Source organism: Cygnus atratus, chromosome 7 (assembly GCF_013377495.2).
Source record: "Cygnus atratus isolate AKBS03 ecotype Queensland, Australia chromosome 7, CAtr_DNAZoo_HiC_assembly, whole genome shotgun sequence".
Classification (NCBI taxonomy): Eukaryota; Metazoa; Chordata; class Aves; order Anseriformes; family Anatidae; genus Cygnus; species Cygnus atratus.
In genome coordinates this window covers 21,421,748-21,431,684 of record NC_066368.1, presented here as the reverse complement: position 1 = coordinate 21,431,684, position 9,937 = coordinate 21,421,748, and the positions used below count along the sequence as shown (strand labels likewise).

Here is a 9,937-nt window from a genome sequence, read left to right as displayed (position 1 = left end):
CTAATTGAAGAACTAGAAAATAACACTCTGGGTGCAGTCCAGGCACTAAAAAACGAGGTAACAAGTTTGTCAAAAATAGTACTCCAGAATTGAACGGTACTAGATTTATTACTAGCCTCACAAGGAGGAGCATGCAATTAATGTGTGTAATTAATGCTGGCTGCTGTATACATGTAGATCAAACGGGACAAATTTGACTGATCTCAAAAACGTTTGGGAAAAAAACAAACAAGATCCTACATAGAGCAGCTGAAGATGACACTTCCTGGGGATTTAGAAACAGTTGGGAGAAACTAACTTCTGATTTGTGGAAGAACTCTACAACTCAAAGCAAATAAGTTATAAAGTAGGTTATGTGGTTTATGTCGGTGCCGAGCACATGCAGGATAGCTCCCAAAGGCATGCGCACTCTAACACGGCAACTTGCTTTGGTTATATGCAGTAAAGAGTTACATATGTATGAAGTTTCCCAATATGCCTATACACATTCATAACCTATCCCCGCTTTGTATTAAAATTAACTCCAATGAGTCATTCCATAAACTCCTCCCATCTGCGCCTGCGCAGTGCCTTCTGGTGGTGGTCCTTGGGGGGTTGTGGGGATGAAGTCAATAACTCCTCTTCATCAGCACCAGTTGACCCCCTGCCTTTGTACAGACTCAGCTGCTCCTTGGCTCTTGTCCAAACCACAAGGTCCATCTCATCTGGTTTTTGAGACAGGTTCCCCATTTTTGTCAGGAAACATCCTCTGTGAGGGGCCCCGAGTCTCCTTGTTTTGGTTAATTTGCACAGCAGTAAGCAAAGACATTCAGCAACATCTATTTTCAATGCGATTAAGCAAGCCCCCATTCTTCTACCCCTGGCTTCAACAAAGCAGGGATTTGGCCCTGGGGTGTCAGCTGGGTCAGGCGGCTGGGAGCGCCTTGCCCCGCAGCATGCCGGGAATTGCGGTCTTTGGGCTCCGGGCTTCCTGTCGGCCACATTGGCTTCTGCGGTATGCTGGGAAATGTCGTTCCACGTTGCCGCTCGGCTTCCAAGCCAGGAGCAACACGGAGACAGGTAGGAAGGGCAGTTGTTTCCTCCGCACCAGTGGACCAGTGCCTCTTTCTGCCGCTTCCGTGTGGTTTTCCGCGCGGATCCCACTGCTTCTGTTAACGAGAAAACGTTTTGAGAAGCCGTGCCTGCTTCCACGCGTGCGCGGAGTCAGCTGGCGAAAAAGCAGTACCTCCGGGGGGGGGGGGCCGCGTGCATGCGCAGCAGTGGTGCGTCGCCCTATGCCACTACCTGCTGCTGGGAACGCGTCACTGCAGGCGGAGCGGCTGGGGCAGGGAAAGCCCCGGGCGGGGGGGTGGGGAGGGGCGTCGGGCTGCAGGTCAGGAAGCCGGGGGCTGGCTCCGGGGCATCCGCAGCGTCAGGTGACCTGAGGGTCTTGCCCCACAGCATGTTGGGAGTCGTGGTCTTGGGGTTTTGAGCTTCCTGTCGGCCATGTTGGTTTCCACGGCATGCCGGGAAATGTAGTTTTTCACATTGCTGCTCAGCTTCCTAGCTGGGAAGGGCATGTTGCTCAGGGCAGTAATTTCCTCCCCGAGACGACGCGGGGTGCATTTTTCTGCCGTTTGCATTTGTGGTTTTCCACGAGGTTCGCACTGCTTCCGTTACTGAGAAAACGGTTTGGGAAACTGTGTCAGCCGTTCTCAGGATGAGGGTGGTAGTGCCCTCTGCCACCCACCTGCTGGTGAAAAAAATCAGTAACGCAGGCAGAGCCATTGAGGACCTCTCAGAATCACAGAATCATCTAGGTTGGAAGAGATCTCCAAGATCACCTAGTCCGACCTTTGACCTAACACTAACAAGTCCTCCACTAAACCATATCACTAAGCTCAACATCTAAACGTCTTTTAAAGACCTCCAGGGATGGTGACTCAACCACTTCCCTGGGCAGCCCATTCCAATGCCTAACAACCCTTTCAGTAAAGAAGTTCTTCCTAATATCCAACCTAAACCTCCCCTGGCACAACTTGAGCCCATTCCCCCTTGTCCTGTCACCAGGCGTGTGGGAGATAGACCAACCCCCACCTTGTTACAGCCTCCTTTAAGGTACCTGTAGAGTGCAGTAAGGTCGCCCCTGAGCCTTCTCTTTTCCAGACTGAACAATCCCAGCTCCCTCAGCCACTCCTTGTAAGACTTGTTCTCCAGACCCCTCACCAGCTTCGTTGCCCTTCTCTAGACTCACTCGAGCACCTCTATGTCTTTCTTGTAGCGAGGGGCCCAAAACTGAACACAGAACTTGAGGTGTGGCCTCACCAGAGCCAAGTACAGGGGGACAATCACTTCCCTAGCGCTGCTGGCCACACTGTTTCTTCTCAGAGGTAAGAAGCCTTCAATGCATGGGGACTCCTAAACTCGTGCGCCAAGCCCACGAGACAAATGTCTGTGGCACGAAGATCAAGGACAGCTTCTCAGAGATAAGCAGCTTTCCCTTTGTTTCCCCATCCTCTCAGGAGCCCTCTTTACGATGCTTGTACGCACTTCAGGCTCACAACACTCATTTTCTTCTCTACTTAATATTCCTAGTCCCTGCCTAACCCCCCCCCACACACACACACACTTTCCAAGGACCTACATACTCTGCTCAGGTCCCTCCTGAGGTCCTACAAATCTTTTAAATCTGCTTAGCGTCCTTTCCAGCTTGTACTATGCCACTATTTTTTCCCTGCTCCTTTTGAGAATGTCTGTACCCTTCTCAGATCTTGACTAGTTTGGCTTTTTCGGACCCATCTGCATAGCCTTTTGTTTTTTAGATAGTCTACTAAGGTATGTTACTTCTCCTGTGAGTTATTTTACTACATTGAATTGCTTTTTTCTGTTACACTCCTAGATTATTTCTACCTATGTAAAGAAAGGCTTCAGCTAATTACAGTCAAAAAAAGTTTTAGTTACCTACTTGGTCGTATTGTCATTTCAATGATCAGAACTGAAGCAAAAGCACAGGAATTGTTGTTTCTAGTAACACTCCACACACCGTTGAGCTAAGCCAAATAAAAAACACAGCTACTGCTCCTCCTGCTCTCTTTATCCCTTCCTGTGCTTTGCCTCTCCTCTTTCCCAGGTGATTGGGGCAGGGTGCCGGATGGGGCCTAAAGGTATATGAGCTGCAGGTGTCCTATCAGAGAGCTCATTCTGCCTGAGCTGCTCTTTGGGGGTAAGTGCTTTGTTTTTCCTTCAGTCAGTTGCAGGTGTTTGTTTTTTTTTTTTTGGGTGGGTCAGAGTCTATGGGTTGATGCATTTCCAAGTTGAAAGAGATAAGTACATCTATTTAAGGTAACATCTAGTAGGATTATTTAAAGTAAATTAATCTATATTAGTAGTAGATGCCTTTATTGCATGCAGCTCCTCTTCAGGTGAGTAATTCTTATAGTAATTCTTATAGTAAAAGTAATTCTTCTCCTGTGTTTTGTTCACAATGTTTGTAGCATGCCTTTTTATGTGTGTGTTTGGCCTGGAGCTGTCCTGCCTGGCAATCAGTGATGGTAGCTAACACGGTGGTCCATCAGTGCAATAATACATTGTCCTGACTCTTTTGGGAAAGACATCTGGTCTGTCTCTGGGTGGATACTCAAGCTCTGGGCAAGTACTCAAGGGCAGCTGGCACAGAGTCTTTTTTTCTTTTTTCCAGCAGTAGGTAAACCTTAGGAGGAACCGGTCAAAGGAAACAGCACTTTCTGGAACTGTCAAGTTCTTGTTCGGCAGCTCGGTGACCGGTTTGATCTATTTTTCAGATGTAGAGGCAAGTGGACTGCTGTTTTGAAATCATAAAATTAAAAACATGAAGTTTGTCAAACATGGCAGTGCCTGTTTACAGTCTCTTTATTGCTTTTGCCAGTGGTAGATAACACATAAGGAATCAGTCAAAGGAAAGAGCGCCTTCTAGAACTGCGAAGCTCTGCGTTGGCAACTCAGTGACTGGCTTAACCTACTGTCCAGCTCCAGAGGGAGGCGGACCCGTTTTGAAATTAAAAGAAATAAAAAATAAAATTATGGTGCCGCTCTGTGGCACCCAGAGGGCTGCCGCTCTGCGTGGCAATTAAAAGAATCTGATTTGGAGATGGAGAGCAGCAGAGGTAAAGCAGCTGGGAAAAGCTAGGTATTGCACTAGGTAGGCTGTGGTTATGAGGTGCCTCAGGGTGTGCTTTTCATCTTGTTTCTGCCGTTCCCTCATGCAGTCTTGGAGAGGTGAATTCCCCATGTCGAGTGGTGCAAAAAGTTGAGAGAGTTGTTAGCCCAGTCAGTTTCCTTCACCAAAGCTAAGGCAAGTCTTTCAAGAGAAAGCCCAGTTGCCTGTGCTGCACTCTGCACAGTGTTGACCTAAGCCAGACCAAAAAGAGGGCTGCTGTTCCTCCTGCTCTCTTTACTTCTTCGTGTGCACGGCCCCTCCCATTTCCCATGTGATTGAGGTGGGGTGCTGAGTGGGGTGCGATGGTATATGAGCCACAGGTGTCTCATCAGAGAGCTCATTCTGCCTGAGCTTCTCATTGGGATAAGCGCCTTGTTTTTCCTTCAGTCAGTTACAGGATTTTTTAGGTGAGTAAGAGTCTGCAGGCTGATGCGTTTCCTAGTTGAGAAAAGTAAGCGTATTTCTTGAGGTAACAACTAATAGGGTCTTTTAGAGCACAGCAGTCTATGTAGTGTTAGGTGTCTTTATTGCATGCAGGTCTTCTTCAGGTGAGTATTTCTTGTAGCGTGTTTACAGATAAGATGACAATGTTACTTTGTGTGTTTGCTTTGTGGTTCTAGGTCCCTTATGATTTTTGCAGAATTACAGGACATATGCTAAGTAGTATGCTAAATGCAAGCTTCTATGCATTTATGGCCTTTCGCCATCTGTGGAAGGCGGGTGGCTGGGCTGTCTGTGGCAGTTGCTGGGTGCTCCATTTGAGCTTGGATCTACTTTCCAAGTACTAAGGCAAGTGGACTGCTGTTTCAAAATGATAAAATTAAGTATGGGGTCACTTGTGTTGTTGAGGGATGGGTGCTAATGCTGGCAGCTGAATGGTTATCTTCTGACTGTGTTTTCCTTTGTTCAAGCTGAAACGTAGCATGCAATACAGGACGTCACGGCCTGAGCTGCCTCCGGCAAGGTGAGTGATGAACAGAGGTAGCAGTTGTTTTGGAGGAGTGGTTGTCACTGCAGTTATTTTACTACATCAAATAGAGTAAAATTCCAGCTCCTCTTCTAGAGGTGCTATAAGTGGCTTAAGAGAACAGGTAGAAGCATCTGCCATGTGGGAAGGTAAGCGGCTAAGGTAAAGGAGCAGATGAGGGTAACTGTCCTAAGGGTGCTGTTGCTTTTGCTGCTGCAGTTGCTTTCTCTTCTGTTTATCAGGTGCCATAGGCAAGGTGGACTGTGATAGTCTTTAGAATAGGAGCAAAGCAGGTCACTTGAATGCTGCGTGGTTCCTGAGAAAGGTGTTGTAGAGAAGAAAAGTTGTCTGGCATGGCAGTTCCTGATGGCAGCCTGTTTCTGCAGGTGAAGAGGTGTCTGAAGCCCCATCCCATGTAGCCTGAGCACGCCTCGCTGAGGATGAAGCCTGCTTTTCAGCAGTTCCCAAAGGCATGTTGGGCCTGAAATGGTGAGTCTGTGTTTGGGTTGGGGTTGTGCCTTGGTGAGTGTGGGGATGGGTTTTAAGTCGGTGCAGCAGAGGGCCAGGATCCAGTGTCCTGTAGTGTGTTTTGACCCATCAGCATAGCCTTTTGGTTTTCAGATAGCCTACTCAAGTACATGATTTATGCTGCGAGTGATGTTATTACAGTGGATTGACTTTTTTTGGCGTGTAATCTGTTATGCTCCTAGAATTTTCTTCCTATGTAAAGAAAGGTTTGAGCTAATTCCAGTTAAAACAGTTAAATAGTTTCAGTTACTTGCTTGGTTGTATTGTCCTTTCAATATTCAAAGCTGAAGCAAAAGCATGGGAACTGTTTCTAGAAACATCCCAGTTCTCTTGTCTGCACTCTACATGCTGTTGAGCTAAGCCAGATTTAAAATAAATTAATTAAAAAAAAAAAAAACACAAGAAAAACAACAGCTGCTGCTTGTCCTGCTCTCTTTCTACTTCCTTGGTTTTTGCCTGTCCCCTTTCCCAGGTGATTGAGTTTGGGTGCTGGGTGGGGCCAAATGGTATATGAGCCCCAGGCAAGCTATCAGAGAGCTCATTCTGCCTGGGCTGCTCTTTGGGGTAAGTGCTTTGTTTTTCCTTCAGTCAGTTGCAGGGTTCTTTAGGCAGGTCAGAGTCTATGGGCTGATTAATTTCCAAGTAGAGACCAGTAAGCCCATCTTTTTGAGGTAACAACTAGCAGGATCTGTTCAGAGTAAAGCAATCTATATAGTAGTAGGTGCCTTTATTGCATGTAGCTCTTCTTCAGTAATTGAAGTAATTGTTATAGCATGTTTATGGATAAGATGACAATGTAAGTTTGTGTGTTTGCTTTGTGGTTCTGGGTCCCTTAAGATTTTTGCAGAATTATGGAGCTTACTGTGAGTCTTTGCCTGTATGTCAAATATTATCGAAGTTACAACTGTGGTGGTAAAGTGATGGAGCAGGGTTTAGGAGAAACATATCATCGAAGTTCCCTGTGCAAGTATGTATCTGAAAACAGCAGCAGTAGGCACCTAAGGTGTAGCCTTTTTCAGGGTTAGGGACAGTTTGTTGTATTTTTGGAGCTTTTGGCTGCGGTTTTGCTGGCCGTAGAGTCTCTAGACCTTGCAGAGACCTTGTAGCCTTCTAGATTTTAAGTGCTTGGAATTCACATAATAAAGGGATATTTAGGAGGGGTTGCCACTTACTTGTTTTTTTGGAAAATCATGGGGTACGGTTCCTTTTTTGGGGTTATATTTTAATCTCTAGATATATCAAGCCATTTGCTTAACTCTCCGGAGGATTCACAAAGAGCTTCAGTATGCATTGCAAGGGGCTTGATCGCATAAGTACAGTATTATGAAGAGACTGAGCAGGGTCACCTTTTTCATCTGCAAAGGATAAGTCTGTGCTTACCCCTGCCGGGGCTGCTGTGTATTCACGGCCTTCTGGCATTTGTGGACCTGTGGGGTTTTGTTTTTTCTGGTCTCTGTGTTTGAGTTCTCTGCAAGGAGCTGTACTGTTTGCGTGTCCGTCATGGACATGACCTTGTCTCTGTTTCTTGTAGCCCAGGTCATAGGCATGGACTAAGCTGAAAAGTTGAACGAGGCATGAGGGCGAGTGGATGGCAGTGTGGGCCCTGAGTTGGTTGTTGGATTCTGCTGGTCTGTTTTGCCTGTTGCGCAGGCTTGGCAAGCACTTGCGACAGCAGAATACATCTCCTGCCACATTCCTGAGGCACGCCAGACGTCAGCGGGTCCAGTTCCTGAAATGCTGGAGATCCTCGGAGTGCAGGAGGAGCAGAGTGTGATATATCTCTTTGGGACATTAGGTGAGCAAAGCAGTGGTACTGGGTTGGGGGATGTGGGTCTGGGGCTTCTTGGCTGTTGGGGTAGGGGAGAAAAGAAGAGGAGTGGGTATAGACTGTTTTGTGGATTGTCATGTGTGTCTGTTCTTTCTCCTTAGTCTAAGCCATGTGACCTTGGCTCGGCACAGCAAATGGAAGTGCTAAGCCTGGATCGGGAAGGTGAGTGGAGAAAAGTTGAAAAATGGGCACTGTTTTTGGTTTGGTAGTCTATTGGCCCGCCTCTGGGAGACTCCTCTTTTCCAGGGACAAAGAAGATACTGGGAACATCCTAGTTGGCCTCTGTGGTCCACATTGAGGATGGATTCTGAGTCCTGAGAATTAAGTCCAGGGGCAAATACTGTGTGTTAGGGGGAGGCGGGGAGTTGTCTAGTGGTTGTCTATTTGACTTCAGTAGCAGAGCAGGTCAGTTGACTACTGTTCTCTTTCTGAGGAGGGTGTTGCATTGGAAGAAGTTTGGCTGGCTTGCTGGTGCCTGATGGCACTTTATTTCTGCAGGTGAAGAGGAGCCTCATGACTGAAGCAATGTCCTGGCTAGCCTTTGTGTTTCTTTTTGAGGATGGAACATGCCTCCCAGCATTCCCAAGCTAAGTTGGGGGGCAAGTGCTATGTCTGGATTGGGGTTGTGAATGGACACATAGGGCGAGGGTCTGTGCTTCTAAGTCATTGCGGCAGATAGGGCCTTTCAGGATTGATCATGGTCAGACAGAGAGAGGGTATGTGTGGGGGGTCCTGTCAGGTACGGCTTGAGCATGCGCCAGGCAGGGCAGTTCCAGCTTGGTGTCTGTGTGCTGTGTTGTTGCTCTTAGTGCTTGGCAGGTCCTGGGGAAGCCATCCTGAGCGTATTCAACACTTGACCTCACTGGAGTAATGCTCAATCAGAAGCTGAGCACCTCTTGTCTTGCAGTGGGAGCTTAAAGAGATCATTTTTTTCTGTGCATTAATTTTTTTTGTATCAAATGTTTCCTGATATGATCATCATGTTACATGTTCCTCAGGTCTTGATATCCTCGTTGCCTTCTTCTGCTGGACAGACTAGATAGGCAACTTGGCAGTTACACCAAAGGTCCTGAATACTTGTTTCATCATGGTATGATGGTCATATGATTCATCTTCTGCATCATATTCAGTTTCAGATAGTGTCCGTTTCCATCCTCACTGTTGCAGAAGTCATCTGGGCTTCATCAGGAGCTCTGGCTTGGGAATTCATTTCCAAAGCGTTTTTCTTATGGGGTTTGCACTCCCCATCCTTCCAGTCTCTTGTCTTTAAATGCAGGCATAAATGCCTCCATCATCCCAGTTCTGGTGGTCACTTTCAGTTGCAGGTCATGGCATTTGAGTCTGTTCCTGGGGCTGCCGCAGATCATCTATTCTGACTTGCTGTTGCTGTAGGGCTTCCCTCTGGGAGTCGTCATGCTGCTGCCTGGTGCTGTCTCGAGTACTGTGTGCAGTTCTGGGCACCACAGTACAAAAAGGATGTAAAACTGTTGGAGAGTGTCCAGAGGAGGGTGACAAAGATGGTGAAGGGCCTAGAGGGGAAGACGTATGAGGAGCGGCTGAGGTCACTGGGCCTGTTCAGCCTGGAGAAGAGGAGGCTGAGGGGGGACCTCATCGCAGTCTACAACTTCCTCGTGAGGGGGAGTGGAGAGGCAGGTGACCTATTCTCTGTTATCACCAGTGACAGAACCCGTGGGAACGGTGTGAAGCTGAGGCAGGGGAAGTTTGGGTTGGACATCAGGAAGAGGCTCTTCACCGAGAGGGTGGTTGTACACTGGAACAGGTTCCCCAGTGAAGTAGTTACTGCACCAAGCCTGTCTGAGTTGGACTTGATGATCCTTATGGGTCCCTTCCAACTCAGGATATTCTATGATTCTATGTTCTCCTGCATTTTGTTCGTAACGTTTGTAGCGTGCCTGTGTGTGTTTGGCCTGGAGCTGTCCTGCCTGGCAGTTAGTGATGGTAGCTAATGTGGCAGTCCATCAGTGTACTAATACATTGTCTGGACTGTTTTGGCAAAGACATCTGGTCTGCCTCTGGGCATGCACTCAAGGGCAGCTGGCACAGTCATCTCTGTGGTGTTTGGCAGATGTGGAGGGGGAGACTTGAGCTGCTTGCGAGCAGCTGTTTGCATAGTGCTTGAATAGTACTAGAGGAGAGGTCTGTTGAATCTTGAAAGCTTGCAGATGTGGACTGTTTCTTTTTTTTGCCAGCCTTAGATAAACCTTAGGAGGAACCGGTCCAAGGAAAGAGCGCCTTCTGGAACTGTCAAGCTCTTGTTTGGCAGCTCGGTGACTGGCTTGGCCTAGTTTTGAGGTGCCAAGGCAAGTTGTCTGCTGTTCTGAAGTGATAAAAATAAAAATGGGGTCCTTTGTGTTGTTGAGGGATGGGTGCTAATGCTGGTAGCTGAATGGTTATCTTCTGACTGTGTTTTCATTTGTTA

The 9,937-nt window shown here is 47.5% G+C and overlaps 1 long non-coding RNA gene across 2 annotated transcripts; it reads left to right on the top strand.

Annotated features, from left to right (window-relative positions):
• The first annotated feature begins 5,012 nt into the window (after positions 1 to 5,012).
• On the top strand, positions 5,013 to 8,291 carry LOC118255533 (uncharacterized). 2 transcript variants are annotated; one of them, XR_004780992.2, is made up of 5 exons: positions 5,013 to 5,138; positions 5,528 to 5,630; positions 7,201 to 7,464; positions 7,599 to 7,659; positions 7,996 to 8,291. It is a non-coding gene; the product is annotated as an uncharacterized LOC118255533 (long non-coding RNA). The 2 variants fall into 2 exon arrangements; XR_007708539.1 differs by having other exon boundaries at positions 5,087 to 5,138; positions 5,384 to 5,630.
• The last annotated feature ends 1,646 nt before the right edge of the window (positions 8,292 to 9,937 follow it).